General features: G+C 32.9%; 1 pseudogene; it reads right to left on the bottom strand.

The window, feature by feature from the left end:
• Positions 1-12,923: 12,923 nt before the first annotated feature.
• LOC111636224 lies at positions 12,924-14,907 on the bottom strand (annotated as a pseudogene).
• Between the last annotated feature and the right edge of the window lie 1,949 nt (positions 14,908-16,856).

Here is a 16,856-nt window from a genome sequence, read left to right on the forward strand (position 1 = left end):
TTTTGTTTCTCTGGGCCACATTGGAAGAGGTCTTGGAGTTTTGGGCCACATGTATTAATATATTATATATAGATTACTTGTAGCCCAATCCTTAAATATACTTGTATATTTAAGGATTAACATATCTAGATTATAGTAATAAGTATTAAAACTTTATCACGGAAAAGAATATTTTAAAAAATTACTTCTACAGACAATTTCAATTTATACTTAGAAATAGATAAATTCGTTTATTGTAAAGGAGACAAACAAAAATTTATTTGAAAAACACAAATATTTGTTTTATTTGGGTCTCTAATTAATAAAAAACGACGAAACACCATTTTAAAGTGCATTCTTATTCGCCTAATATATTTATAAATAATATGTAGCCCAAAAAGTAGCCAATGCGTCAAATAATATTTTTTATGCCAAACTAAATAAAAGGGTAGCCAAATTTGGCGCAAAGTAGCCAAATCTTGCAACGCTGGAAAGAGTACTAAATAAAGCTGAAGTTGGGACTCAAAGGATTATAGACCGAAAGCAAGGAAAGGATACAAGAAAAAGAAGTGAGGAAAGTAGGAAAATTAATGGTCAATATTTGCATAACAGAAGGTATATTTAACCTTTCTCACTGCTTTTTATCTTTTAGCCTTTGTCCCCTTTCCCCAAATTTTAGTCTATACTCCTTTGAGTCACAACTTCATCTTTATTTAATATACCTTCCTCATTCACACATTTCCAAGTATTTGAAAATATTTTATTTCCACCCAAAATTAAAATATGTATAAAGATTTACGGTTTTATGAAACGTCTTTTTTGAATTTGTGCCATTGAAATAAATAAATAAAATAAAAGAATCTGTTAGTTTTGTTTGCACGTTTATTGGGCCGCATTGGAACTTGCCTTGGGCCGCATGCGGCCCGCGGGCCGCGGGTTGGACACCCCTGATTTAATATTTAGTTACATTGCCTCGATACTTAATAACTTTTGAAGTTCTTTGGAATATGATTTAGACTTTTCTTTTCGTAACGATAGGAGAGAGTTTTTTTTCTATTTCTTTCCCAAATTTAATTAATTAATTAATAAAACTTTATGATATAAAAAAATAAAACTACAGTACTTGTGATCAGGGNTTTAGTATATATGCAAAAATACAAAGAAGTATATAAAATTTATGCTTACCTTATTCTGGAACTAACAAAAAAAAATTTGTAATGTTTTAAAACGCAATTCTTTAAATATTTTTTCAAAAATTTGATGAGACTTCACAGGTTAAATCTCAAGAAGTTAACCGATGTTTTTTTGTCTGTACCTCATGTCATCAGAGACAAAAACTTCTGAGTGTTATCTTCGTTATTCTTTATTTAATAAGCATTTCGGGTGCAAGATTTTTGTTTAACTTGCACCCCTCATCAGATGTTACATTTTTATAAATTTGTATAAATACGATTATTACAGTGATTATTACGGTAAAATTACCATTTTTACAAATTACAAGTATTATTACAATTTCCATTATTTGCACATACAGTATTTACACAATAGTGAACTAACCTGTTTTTTGTTTAGACATACATGGTGATTGATTATAATTAAATCTAATTGTTGCTTCATGTTCTTTTATTCTGGTTCTTAGTTGCCTTCTTGTTTCTCCAATGTATATTGCTGGTTTTTTTACATGTACATTTTACCTCATATACCACTCCTGCTTTGTTTAGTATTTCGTTATTTTAATTTAAATGATATTGATGATGTTTTTATTTTACTTTTTAGTTTGGCTGCTAATATAACACCATGTTTTCTGAAAACGTTTCTATACTTTTCAAATGTTCCTTTAATATAGGGGAATGACGTATATGTAGTATTCTCATTTTTATATTTAACATTGAATATGTTTTTTATATATGCAGTTGTCCACATTTTTAGTAATCTGTTTGGGTAGTCGTTCAAGATAAAGGTATTTATTAACTTATTTTTTTTTTTTTTGTTCTTCTCTTCCTTCTGCCTTAGATGTTCTGTTCCATATCTTTGAAAGTGTTGTTATAAAATTATTTCTTTTTATTGTTATAGGACTATACGATTTATAATTAAGAATTTTATCTACATTGCTGCTTTTTTTGTAAGGTTTTATATTGAAAATGTTTTTTTCCCGGTATAGAGTTATGTCTAGATAATTAATTTCATTTTCAAACTTAAGATTATTGCTTAGCGTGTTTGCGTAGTTGTGTAGTATATTTTCATTAGTCATTTTTTGTCGTATATTATTATGATATCATCCACATATCTAGCCATAAATACTATTCCATTTAGGTTTGCTATTTTTTCATATATTTCTTTCATGCATATTTCTGCAAGTTTTGGTCCTATTCTTGTTCCCATACTAATACCATTTTTCTGTCTATATATATTTTCATCCATATGGAAGTAATTATTTTTAAAACTATTTTATTAACTCCAGTAGCCAGCTATGTATGTCTAGATTGCGTAGACTTTCTTCAATTAATTCCCATCATATTGATGGGTACATAGAAATTATGTCTAAACTAAGTACCCTATATGTTAGTTTCATTTTTACACCCATCAGTTTTCTTTCTAATTCGTCGGTGTTTTTTATTGAGTAGTCTGAATATGGGACTATTTTAAGTTTTTCTTTATAAATAGTTCTAAATTAGATACTATTGTGCAAACCATTAATAGATAAAATCTACTAGTAATTTTGCATATATCCCCTGCTTTGTGTGTTTTTAGTCGTATTTTAAGTTGTGATTTTCTGATGTCGTTATAGTTGAGAATTTGTTTTTTTCTGAGCCGGTGTTACCTTTTTTTGTTTATATAATTTTGTGATTTCTTCATTCATCCATTTTAAACTCCATTAACCCACAGAGAAAAAGACAGTTATCTACGGAAATTCAAAGAACACTTCGCAATTGTTATAAAAAAACAAAACCATAAACCTAAATGATGGCATGGAGGTTGACAACATATGAGAGGAAATGGGAAGGGCTAAAGAACAGCAGGAAAACAGAAAGAAAGAAAGACAGTTAGAAATGCCTTCAGGGATACAACACCAACACCGCGTAGCTGTATGTCTAAACAGAAAGCAGGTTAGTTCACTATTGTGTAAATACTGTATATGCAAATAATGGAAGTTGTAATAATACTTGTAATTTGTAAAAATGGTAATTTTACCGTAATTATCGCTGTAATAATCGTATTTATACCAATTTATAAAAATGTAACACTTGATGAGGGGTGCAAGTTACACATAAATCTTGCACCCGAAATGCTTATTAAATAAAGAATAACAAAGATAACACTCAGAAGTTTTTATCTCTGATGACATGCGGTACAGACAAAAATCATCGGTTAACTTCTTGAGATTTAATCTTTGGAGTTTCATTAATTTTTCGAAAAATATTTAAAGAAATGATTTTTAAAGCAATATAAAGAAAATCGCACCATTGATATAATACATATCTATTACGTATAGAAAAAAATTTTCTTTTAAATTACTTCCATTAAATTACTTAAAAATGATATTTCTATACAACAGTCTATAAAATTTTATATAAACCAATGACACGGTATTGGGATATAATAGAAACGTAAAAGAATTGAGTTTGAATGCTAATTTCAGAGGCGAAGAAACGATAGCACTAAGTTTTAGTTTGACTGTTAAATATATTTTAATTTTTTTTTTTTGATTGCAATTTAGAACAATAAGAACTGTAAAATAATTTTATATTACAATTACATTATTTTTAAATTGTCAGAATCATATCGCTACTACGTTTGTTAATCAATGAAATCTCATATTAAGATAACAATTAAAGATAAAATATAGCCTATATAGGCTACCTCTTGCATCACCTAAATTAAAAATAATGTTTTTAAATGAAATTTAGTATATATGCAAAAATACAGAAATGTATATAATATTTTTCTTTACCGCTTCCCAAGCATAAACAAAAAAATTAAAAAAAAATACTTTATAAAGATAATATTTCTGTACAACAGTCTATAAAATTTTATATAAACAATATTGCGATATAATAGAAACGCAGTGCGATATTTGATTGCGTGAACGCCTATTGTTGCCACTGAATCCTGAAAGTCATTAAGATTAGGTTTCCCATAAAGAAAACATATTTTATTTTATTTGTTTGGCTAAGTGAAGGCATTTTGCTTCTTTTATTCCTCCTTAAATACTATTTTGAATTGATCCCACTTATAGGACAAACACAATAAAAATAATATTAACTATACCCCTAGGAAAAACTTATATGTAGAAATACTCTTTGTTAACTATTTCCAGGTTATAGCTCAAAGCGATTTATTTCCAAGTAAATACTTCGATTACAGCTCTGACGCTAGGAAAGACAAAACTCGATTAACGACGGTATCGTTTAACAACGTATTTTCAGAAAATAAATTAGTCATAAAAATGGACGTTTACTATATTTTTATTCGTTTGATTTCAAATTCTGAGTATTTCTACATCCAACGCACTCATATTCGTACTTATAATTATTAATAATATTCTAATATTAAATTAAAAATTTACTATTTTAGGAAAAAATTTAACGTTTTACGAGTAGCAATATCAAAAGCGCTCAGCAAATAAATAGAGAAACAAAACACCTTTTTTTTGCCGAAAAATAAATCTAATTGTAAAAAAAACAAACGTTTCCAGCCCAATTAATAGGCCATCTTCAGGTCGAAAACGAAAATGGAACGTAAATGTTCCATGAATAGAACATAAAAATTTTAAATCAAAAAAAATTTTACAAGAGAAAAATAACGGAAGAATATATAAAAAATTAAAATAAAACAAATAATAAAACAAAAAATAATATAAATCTTCAATGTACTAATTCTGGTCCAAGTTTCTAGAAAATTTCTTAACCAAGTACTTCCATGCCGAAGGCAGGCTCTAAGCATCCCTCGCATTTAAACATGAATTTATTAGTAGAATCAATGATAACAATGATGGACTTAAATTGAAATTAGAACAAAAGAGTTCCTTGAATGTGCACTTCTTGGACATTAATATCCGGTTTATGAAAGGGCATTTGTCCACAAGCATTTATATTAAACCTACACACACCCCATTGTATATACCCTCACAGTCCATGGATCCATATCGGTATAAGATGGCAGCCTTCCGAGCGTTAATAAGGAGAGCTTATTTATATTGTGACCGAGTCGGTGACAGGGCGAAGGAGATTGATAGAGTATTGCAGGTGGCTCGGACACTGGGTCACAGAAAAAGCGTAATTGCAGGAATGCTCAAGAAGTATGAAAGGGGCATAGTAAAAAGAACCTTAAGTAATGTTCCTACTAGGCTCACGAAATTTACTTATAATAGTAGTATGAATCGTGTTATGAAAGAAATTGATAGTCGAAAGGAATCAAGAATGGTTTTAAGAAGTGCCCCTAACTTGTATAAGATCTTGAGAAATGATAAGGATAGTATCAAAGCGGAGGAGAAAGTAGGGGTATATAAGATTCCTTATGAGAACTTACAACTGGATGTTAAAAAGATTATAACGGCGTCACCACCAAAATCTTGGGAGTAAGGCTCAAAGAACATACATATACCATAAGAAAAGCGTCTAATTCAACGATTTTGTCTCAAATGGAGCAAGCACAAGGCTTTGAGGTAAAATGGGATGAGGCAACAAACATCAAACCACTTTCTTCCCCAACTTTAGCAATGACGGCGGAGAAGATTGAAATATACAAAAGTAGGATAGGAAAAGGCTGTTTAAATGCGAGGGATGCCGAGAGCCTGCCTTCGGTATGGAAGTACTTGGTTAAGAAATTTTCTAGAAACTTGGACCAGAATTAGTACATTGAAGATTTATATTATTTTTTGTTTTATTATTTGTTTTATTTTAATTTTTATATATTCTTCCGTTATTTTTCTCTTGTAAAAATTTTTTGATTTAAAATTTTTATGTTCTATTCATGGAACACTTACGTTCCATTTTCGTTTTCGACCTGAAGATGGCCTATTAATTGGGCTGAAAACGTTTGTTTTTTACAATTAGATTTATTTCTCGAAAAAAAGGTGTTTTGTTTTTCTTCGTTTTACGAGTATATTAAGTAGATTTATTGAAAGAGGGTTAGTTTTTAAAAAAGTTTACTAATACTTACTGGCTTAAGCTGGAAATAAAATGTATTTATCAACAACATTATTAATTTAATTTCACAACACAATAATTAAAATAAAATAAAATTCCTATTATACTACCGATGATTGTGTGATTCCGTATAATTGATGTAAAGTTTTTTTTTATGATTGTATGAATATCCTATTTAAGTGCCATATTTCTATTAGTCATTTTTATATGTTATGATATATTTCAAACTGTAAAACAGATCGTGCATATTTCAGAAGTATTAATGATATTGTGCTTAACGGAAAAAAACAAAAGTTTCCTACTGACTAAAGTAATCAAAACAGAAAATATTCAGTTTAAAAAAAAAAATGCCCCGAAATAACTTGAAATAATGAATGCTTATTATACTGGAATACGTTTTACAGTTTAAAAAACATGGAAAACTAAACCTTTAATGGATGGCCGACATGAGACAAAATTTTTGTTTCCGGATATTTATTTTGTATTTAATACAGGGGTGTCCAACCTTTTTGTTTCTCTGGGCCACATTGGAAGAGGTCTTGGAGTTTTGGGCCACATGTATTAATATATTATATATAGATTACTTGTAGCCCAATCCTTAAATATACTTGTATATTTAAGGATTAACATATCTAGATTATAGTAATAAGTATTAAAACTTTATCACGGAAAAGAATATTTTAAAAAATTACTTCTACAGACAATTTCAATTTATACTTAGAAATAGATAAATTCGTTTATTGTAAAGGAGACAAACAAAAATTTATTTGAAAAACACAAATATTTGTTTTATTTGGGTCTCTAATTAATAAAAAACGACGAAACACCATTTTAAAGTGCATTCTTATTCGCCTAATATATTTATAAATAATATGTAGCCCAAAAAGTAGCCAATGCGTCAAATAATATTTTTTATGCCAAACTAAATAAAAGGGTAGCCAAATTTGGCGCAAAGTAGCCAAATCTTGCAACGCTGGAAAGAGTACTAAATAAAGCTGAAGTTGGGACTCAAAGGATTATAGACCGAAAGCAAGGAAAGGATACAAGAAAAAGAAGTGAGGAAAGTAGGAAAATTAATGGTCAATATTTGCATAACAGAAGGTATATTTAACCTTTCTCACTGCTTTTTATCTTTTAGCCTTTGTCCCCTTTCCCCAAATTTTAGTCTATACTCCTTTGAGTCACAACTTCATCTTTATTTAATATACCTTCCTCATTCACACATTTCCAAGTATTTGAAAATATTTTATTTCCACCCAAAATTAAAATATGTATAAAGATTTACGGTTTTATGAAACGTCTTTTTTGAATTTGTGCCATTGAAATAAATAAATAAAATAAAAGAATCTGTTAGTTTTGTTTGCACGTTTATTGGGCCGCATTGGAACTTGCCTTGGGCCGCATGCGGCCCGCGGGCCGCGGGTTGGACACCCCTGATTTAATATTTAGTTACATTGCCTCGATACTTAATAACTTTTGAAGTTCTTTGGAATATGATTTAGACTTTTCTTTTCGTAACGATAGGAGAGAGTTTTTTTTCTATTTCTTTCCCAAATTTAATTAATTAATTAATAAAACTTTATGATATAAAAAAATAAAACTACAGTACTTGTGATCAGGGCTGTGGAGTCGGAGTCGGAGTCGTGGAGTTTTGGTGTTTTAGCCAGAGTCGGAGTCGTCAAAAAATACGCCGACTCCGACTCCTTTTTACTTACCAACTTGTTATGTATATAAAACGGAAAAGTATTGGAATCGTGTCAAATGTGACCCTCCAAGTTTTTTTTTTTTTTGCAAATCTACACGTTTGGAGACGTCCCGAACCCCTCAAAAAAGTCAATAAAGGGAAAAAATTCGTGCGCGCGTGTGTGTTGGCGTCTAATTTGTTTAATTTCTTTATTTTCTGTTTTGAGATATTAAACAATATCTCAGAATGGGTAAAGTTTAAGAAACGAAATGTGGCACTGGGTAGCTTGCGTATAAAAGGGCATTAATACTATTAAATTTTGGTTCTTAATTATAGGTCGACAGGGTAAAGACATAAAAGTGGTTATGTGTCATATCTCTTAATGAATATTTTACTCGTTATTAGCATTCAAAATAAAAATAAAAATAAAATAAAACTCGTCTCTACCCTCAAAGTAAGTTTTTTTGCCATTTCATAATAGTACAGTAAAACCCGTTAAGATGTCCTCACCTAAGACGTTAGAATGTATATGGGGACATGATTTAGTTCACTTTGACGCTTAATAATTAACTCCTGTGTTAAACCATCTGACTCCGATTCCAACCACTCTGACTACAGAAATTATTAGGCTTCAAACAGGGTGAACAAAATCATGCCACACACACAGTCTAACATTCACACACAGAGGCGGCGTAAGGCGTGGGCGACGTGGGCCACCGCCTACGGCCTCGCGGTCCGAGGGGCCTCGCGCCTCGAAGGTTTATGCATTACTTAAAAAAACTGAACGCAACGGATAAATTTCACTCGTCATAAAACGATAAATATATTGACATAAGAGACCAAGAAAACGAAAGGCTAATTCGTAAATCTCAAAAACATTAGCACAATTTGTTTGAGAGATTAATTGAGATAATTAATAATTTTTTTTAAATTACTTTATAAAAATGATATTTCTGTACAACAGTCTATAAAATTTTATATAAACCAATGACACGGTATTACGATATAATAGAAACGTAAAAGATTCTGAGTTTGAATGCTAATTTCAGAGGCGAAGATACGATAGCACTAACAAGTAAGTTATAGTTTGTAAAATATATTTTATTTATGTTTTTTTTGCAATTTAGAACAATAAGAACTGTAAAATAATTTTATATTACAATTACATTATTTTTAAATTGTCAGAATCATATCGCTTCTAAATTACTTAATTAATGAAATCTCATATTAAGATAACAATTAAAGATAGAATATCCATACCACTTGTGTTATCTAAATTAAAAATAATGTTTTTAAATAAAATTTAGTATGCATGCAAAAATAGAGAAATGTTTATAATATTTTTCCTTACCATTTCCATAAACTAAACAAAAAAATTAAAAAAATAATACTTTATAAAGATAATATTTCTGTACAACACTATAAAATTTCATATAAACCAGTGACATTTATGATTACTTTGAACATGAAGGTATTGTCAATATTATAAATAATACTATCATTTCAGAAATGATGCAAAAGTAAAGCTGTATGATTGAATTTGTTTAAATTGCTAGATATACATTTATACATTATACACAAAATATTTTAAAAATTTTCTCGGTATTCCATTTTTTCTCGTTTCAATTGTTTTATAATTCCAACTATAATGAAGTGTAATAGAAAAAACATTTTGATGTTTGAGACGGTTTTTCAACGGCTACTCGGGAGTCACGGGTATTGTGAGGGATATAGCAGGGATGGGCAACACGTAAACCGCGGTCGACCGCAAAGGTTTTGAAAATAGCCCGCGAAGCTAAAGTTGAACAATTTGCTTTCACTTAAATTAATGTTTAAAAATCTTAATTCGATAATTTATTCTTACAATAATAGACTGTCTGTGCAACGTACTCATACTGTTTGTATTTATCCCGATGAACAATGCAAATGAATGTTAACGCATGAGCATATAAAAATCCTAAAATTGTTTGCCATATTCATAGTCGCCCGCAGACTATATTTTACCAAAAAAAGTAGCCTCTAAGGGATAAAAGTTTGGCCATACCTGGGATATAGGAAGGTTTTCTTTCCATTACCATGCTTTTGAATAGAATATTTAAAAATTATTATTTTTCTTATTGTCCAAAAGACACTAGAGCTTTTCACAGCTACACCTTCTGCAAGTAGTCAGATTTGTCATTTCTAGGGTTTCTCTAACGGGATTCCGGGATTCCGATAATCCCGGCTGTTTTCTAAGCTGGGAAATTCTTTTCATCTCGAGGAAATGCCACAAATTTCTTAAAATTCACTTTTTTCTTATTTTGTGTTAATATTTAGGAAATTTTGAAAACAGAAAGTATAATTAACTCATAAACTGTCAGAATACATTTGTATTTATTAACTTTTAAGCCTACTTATTAGTTTTTTAAATTTTTGTTTAAGGCATGTCACAGATTGTGAATAATCAATGTGTAGCCTATTTCTGGCAGGACTCTGAAAATTCTTTACTTGTCAGAACCTGTAATATTGTCGCGTAGATGAGGTGAACAGCAATGTTCTGCTCATCTGCCCACGCTTTTTAGTAGTTTCTGCAATGGCTTATCTTTACAGCAAAAAATTTTAATAAAGAGGCGGTAATAAGAGCATTGATCCCGGAAACTTCTTACATTATGTACATCTTTTGGAGTCGGAAAATCGGTGAGTGCTCGTAATTTTTCAGGGTCAGGTCGTATCCCATATTTTGATATTAGGTGTCCAAGTATTTTTATCTGTTTGGCACCAAAAGTGCACTTCTTCTTCGGATTCAGTTGGAGACCTGCATCCTGTATGTAGCGTAAAGCGGCTTTCAACCGCAACAGATGATCTTCGAATGTTTCAGAAAACACAACTATATCGTCTAGGTAACATAAGCACATAATCCGCTTGAGATGGTGTAACAAGTTATCCATCATTCTTTCAACAGTAGCGGGCGCATTGCATAAACCGAACGGCATGACTTTACATTCATATAGCCCCTCTGGTGTAATGAAGGCGGTTTTCTCCCGATCACTTTCATCGACCTCAATCTGCCAATACCAGAATAAAGATCCATCGAGGAAAAGAAATTGGCTTCTCGTAAGCAGTCTAGACTCTAGAGTATCGTCAATACGTGGCAAAGGGTAAACATCATTTTTAGTGATTTTATTCAGAAGACAAAAACGCCAGCTTCCATCTTTCTTCCTCACAAGAACAACTGGTGATGATCATGGGCTCTCGGATGGTTGAATTATGTTATTTATCCCTTAGCATGTTCTAAACTTCCTCCTGGATAATTCGAGGTTCAGTCAGCGACTCTGTATAAGCGTATAAGCGTTTTGACTTGTCAATGGGTGATCTCTGGTGTTAATACGGTTTTAACGTTAATTTTCACAGTCCCACTCTTGTTGTCAGATTTAAAGGCTTCCTGAAAAGTCACGAAAAACGTCCTGAAGTTTCATTTGTTGGTGCTGGCACAAGTAAGCAGACACAATCCACTCATGCTGAACTTCTGTCTTCATGTTCGTAGTGGAGACAGTTGTTATAGGCACTGGTGGAGCACATTCGTTAATAAAGTTTAGAATATTCTACTGTAACCATTCTGCTACACCTATACACATGCCTTTTAGAATGGTTTTAGGTTCGAGATTAGCATTGGCGACCCGTAATGCTCCTTTGCCCTTCGTCAGTCAGATGACACAGGAGGGGATAGAGACTCCTTTTTCTAGAAATAAGAGTTTGCTGCATTCTGCTACTGCTTCAAAAGAACTGTGAACTGCTAGACATGAAACATCTATTCTCATTAAAGAGCGTGAAGAGAGGAAACAGTCCTCTAAAGCGCATAAGTTTTTCAAATTCAACTGGCTTTTCTGTCTCCTTTCCATTTTTTTTTCTTTCTGAGGGTCTTCCTCCAAGAGAAGGTCAGAACGACCACAATCTATCACGGCTTGAAAGGCTTCCAAGAAATCCCAACAGAGGATAACATTATAACTGCAATGCTGCAAAACTACAAACTCAAATGGTTGGTGCCGCCTATTTATACTGATTCGAACTAAACATTTTCTGGTTGGATGTACGTAATTTCTGTTCGCAACCGTTAGTATGACATCCTTTATACCAGCAAACATAGTTTTCCGCAATTGCCAACGATGTGCTTTGGAAATTACAGAAAAAGACGCTCCAGAATCGACAAGGACACGCACAGGTTGATTATCTATACCAGTGTTTTTCAACTTTCTTGAATCCTCGACCCCTTTACAAGTTAAAAAATTCTGGCGACCCCCAGGGACATATTAAAACTATATCAGTGATCTTAAAAACTACGTATTTAATTTTCTTTATGTTGAGACCTAAATATCGATCGAAAAACCAATTGTACTGTAAAATAAACAGGCACAGCCTTCTCAATGAAATTGTACTCTTTTCTGTTGTAGTGTAGTCAACAAACACCTGTCTTTTTCTTTTACCCGCGACCCCCGTGTAAGGCTTTTCGACCCTCTGAGGGTCGCGACCCACAGGTTGAAAAACACTGAACTATATTAATGTCTACGTAATTTCATGACATCGGGCAACAGTCATTGAAGGAGGATTTTCTTCTCAAGCAGCCTTACCTCCAAGGAAGATCGCACTGCTTAGTTTTCCTCTGCTCTGCAACTGGGAGATCGACTAAGACGTCGGTATGGTGACGGTGATTTAGTATGTCAGCAGATTGGTGAATGTCCTCTTTCTTTCCCTGCATATGGCAAGAAACTTCGAGACTCTGGTTGGCGAACGTAGTCTTCGGTGAAAGGTCGGTGGGCCTGCTGCTCGGCTTGCATCTCTCTATTAGTGCGATAAGCGCCAAAAGTTTGCCTCCGTTCTCGGCAATAACTTACAACATGTCCTGAATGTCAGCAATGGAGACAAACTGAACGATTATCTTCTGTTCGCCATAAGTCAGTTTTTTCTCTTGGTGGTTCTGCAACTGGGAGTTGTCGTCGGGCAGCGACAGCATAGGTAGTACAACATTTCGGCTGAGTTTTCGTCCAAGATGATACAGACTGGGAAATTGGTGCCAGGATTGTCTCAACTTCTTCTCTAACAATAAAATTGAGTGAGGAGATTTGGGAATCAGCATCTTATAATTGGGGACCCAAGATAAGTTGAACCTCCTTTCTTACAATCTGACGGATGAGGGATACTATATCGGGTTGTTCTTCCAAGGAAGCCACAGGTACGACATTCCGTAGACAGTCAAATTTCTTTTGTCCAATTCTTTTTTGCCGCATTTCCTCGATGTAGCAACACCATTTAACGAACTTGGAAGTGTTGGTAATTCCATTGGTGAGCAAGGCCTGGTTAGACATCTTCAGCAACGCCTTTCATCAAATGAGACACCTTATCGGCTTCCTTCCAGGGCCGCCGTAAGCGGGCGTGCAAGGCGTGCACCGCACGCGAGCGGCACGTCCGGGGGGCGGCAAAAAGCCTTTCTGGCAAGCTCAGCATAGGTAATCGTAGTTAAACAGGGGGCGGCATAATCGGTATTGCACACGGGCGTTCAAACAGCTAGCGGCGCCCCTGCTTCCTTCATATGCAGATTTACTTTGTTGCATAGACCTAATATATCCTGAATGTAAGATTGCATACTCTCTCCATGATTCTGTGCTCTGTATTTTAAAAGTTCTTCTGCTTGTCGGGATTGCTGCTGGTTGTCTCCAAATATCGTTTGGATTTCAGTTTCAAATTTTGGCCACGAACAAGACTTTCTTCATTATTTTCATACCACTGTCTAGCCATACCGTTCAGGAAGAAGCAAGCATTGGCGAGGCATGCCAAGTCGTCCCAGTGCTTAAATATCGCTATTCTATCGTATTCCTTCAACCATTCTACAGGGCCTTCGGTAGCGTCACCAGCAAACGTAGTTGGATTTTGACAGTGCTGTATTACAGCGGGGATAGGGGTTACTACTGGTGTTTTCTCGTATTGTTCTTTTTAGTGTACATCCAGGAGGAGAATACAGTCTATATTCTGGTGGTAGCCCTTGGAGACGTAGAATTTGGTGAGGACTGAATGATTTCTCCACTATGACAAAGGGAAATGAAAGAAGTACTCTGCATCTCCACCAACGGTGTAGATGAACGGTAGTAACAAGTCTTTGGTAAACACAAAGGGATGTTTATCCACCCATAGAGCATACAAACACTGCAGCTTGCAGTACAAGACAAAAACTGCCCCTTAACCTCAGAGCCCGCGGTTTTATAGCGCGAGAGCATTGTCGAAATATGTAAATGATAGTGAATTAACATGTGTTTTCGAACCTTTCAGAACGTACACGAAAAAAAAAAACTATCCCCATCAAACTCGTTCGAACTGACAACTTTCTAATTCATAATCGAAGATGCTAACCAATGTGCCATGAAACTTGAGGGTTGGGATAAGGGATCTGCGGCATTATCTTGAATAATTGCGTTGATGCTGTCTTAATTTTTAACCATGCCCAGTAGCATGAATAATTGCATTATGCCAGATTGTGCAAATTGGACAAAGATACAAACGAGTATCAACTACGCAAGTATGAACTTTTTCTTCATAAACCTGATTATTAAAGCTAAACAAACTGCCGAATTATCGGGCTATAAATTCGATGCCGCAATTAAAGCAGCCAAGGTAGACAAATCAATAATATTAGACAACAAAAGAAATACTGCAACGCATCTGGAAAACGAAATAGAAATCTTCAAGGGTACATGTGAAAAATTATTTAACATTGTCTTCTCTAAATGCATTAAAAACGATTTCGCCCGCATCAATTGAATCGGAAAGGGCAGTCTCGGTAGCAGGACAATTCATTACTAAAATAAGAACCAGATTGAGTGATCGAAGTATTGATCATCTTTGCTTTTTCAAATCTTATTATAAAAATTTACATTAATACAGCGTGTTCGAGAAAGATCTTTATCATTCTAAACATCAATAACAAAAATACTAACAGGTGAAATGAAATGCAGTTTGCTGCAAAAGAATGAAGAAATCTAAGAGTTTTTTCTGGTATCAATTGCCTGAGGTAGATGGATTGATTGGTCGTGGAGGACCCATACCTTGACCCCCGCGATCACCCGACATAATTCCACTGGATTTCTTTTTTTTTTTTTTTTTGTTATGTTAAAGACACTGTTTATCAAACACCTGTTTCTGATATATCCGTTTTAAAGGTAAGGATACAATTAGCAATCCTCACTGTTACACCGCAAATGTTAAAAATACTTGGAGGGAAATCGAGTACAGACTCGACATTGTTCGTGCTACTAACGGAGCTCAAGTACTGTACATTGAAGGTTGAAGGTACTTTATTTTTTTTAACTCTTTCCTCCCTGTGGGCACTAAGAGGGCCTCTTTTTGCAAGCCCATTATGGGTTCGGCCAGTCCCACAATGGGGCGGCCGGGTGGTGAGGGACGGGGCCCGACATATCCGAACGAACCACTCCCCGAAAAATTTCTGGGAATTATTTGACCCGTGGTTGAAGGTACTGTACTATACAAAAACTCTTAGATTTCTTCATTCTTTTGCAGCAAACTGCATTGCATCTCACCTGTTAGTATTTTTGTTATTAATGTTTAGAATGATAAAGATCTTTCTTGGACACGCTGTATATTGTGTTATGTTTTATTTCAAAAACGAAAATTACTTTCTAAGTTAGAAGTTTGATCTAAGTTCATTTTTTTCTTTAAATTTTAAACTCAATTCAAAGGCATTTGTATTTGTTAACAGTTTCCAACAAACTTTAATAAATTTTTTCTGTTTCTGAAAGTCTCTGCATAATTCTAAAGTAATTTTTAATACATATTTTACACAGCATTATTAATATTATTATTTTGGATTTTGCAGGACGTATTAAATTACTTAAAAATGAAAAATNTTTTTTGATTTAAAATTTTTATGTTCTATTCATGGAACACTTACGTTCCATTTTCGTTTTCGACCTGAAGATGGCCTATTAATTGGGCTGGAAACGTTTGTTTTTTACAATTAGATTTATTTCTCGAAAAAAAGGTGTTTTGTTTTTCTTCGTTTTACGAGTATATTAAGTAGATTTATTGAAAGAGGGTTAGTTTTTAAAAAAGTTTACTAATACTTACTGGCTTAAGCTGGAAATAAAATGTATTTATCAACAACATTATTAATTTAATTTCACAACACAATAATTAAAATAAAATAAAATTCCTATTATACTACCGATGATTGTGTGATTCCGTATAATTGATGTAAAGTTTTTTTTTATGATTGTATGAATATCCTATTTAAGTGCCATATTTCTATTAGTCATTTTTATATGTTATGATATATTTCAAACTGTAAAACAGATCGTGCATATTTCAGAAGTATTAATGATATTGTGCTTAACGGAAAAAAACAAAAGTTTCCTACTGACTAAAGTAATCAAAACAGAAAATATTCAGTTTAAAAAAAAAAATGCCCCGAAATAACTTGAAATAATGAATGCTTATTATACTGGAATACGTTTTACAGTTTAAAAAACATGGAAAACTAAACCTTTAATGGATGGCCGACATGAGACAAAATTTTTGTTTCCGGATATTTATTTTGTATTTAATACAGGGGTGTCCAACCTTTTTGTTTCTCTGGGCCACATTGGAAGAGGTCTTGGAGTTTTGGGCCACATGTATTAATATATTATATATAGATTACTTGTAGCCCAATCCTTAAATATACTTGTATATTTAAGGATTAACATATCTAGATTATAGTAATAAGTATTAAAACTTTATCACGGAAAAGAATATTTTAAAAAATTACTTCTACAGACAATTTCAATTTATACTTAGAAATAGATAAATTCGTTTATTGTAAAGGAGACAAACAAAAATTTATTTGAAAAACACAAATACTTGTTTATGCTTCTGACACAATATAGTGCTATAAATTAAGACACTTGGCGGATTTTCTCATCTTTATTTAGTTGATACGTGTGGAAAAAATTACACGTTTCGAGCTCTTAAGCCCCTCTTCAGTCAACTAAAACATTTAAAAAGGATATAACATACACATAAAA

This window comes from Centruroides sculpturatus, unplaced genomic scaffold, assembly GCF_000671375.1.
Source record: "Centruroides sculpturatus isolate CEXI.00-Female unplaced genomic scaffold, Cexi_2.0 scaffold477, whole genome shotgun sequence".
Lineage (NCBI taxonomy): Eukaryota > Metazoa > Arthropoda > Arachnida > Scorpiones > Buthidae > Centruroides > Centruroides sculpturatus.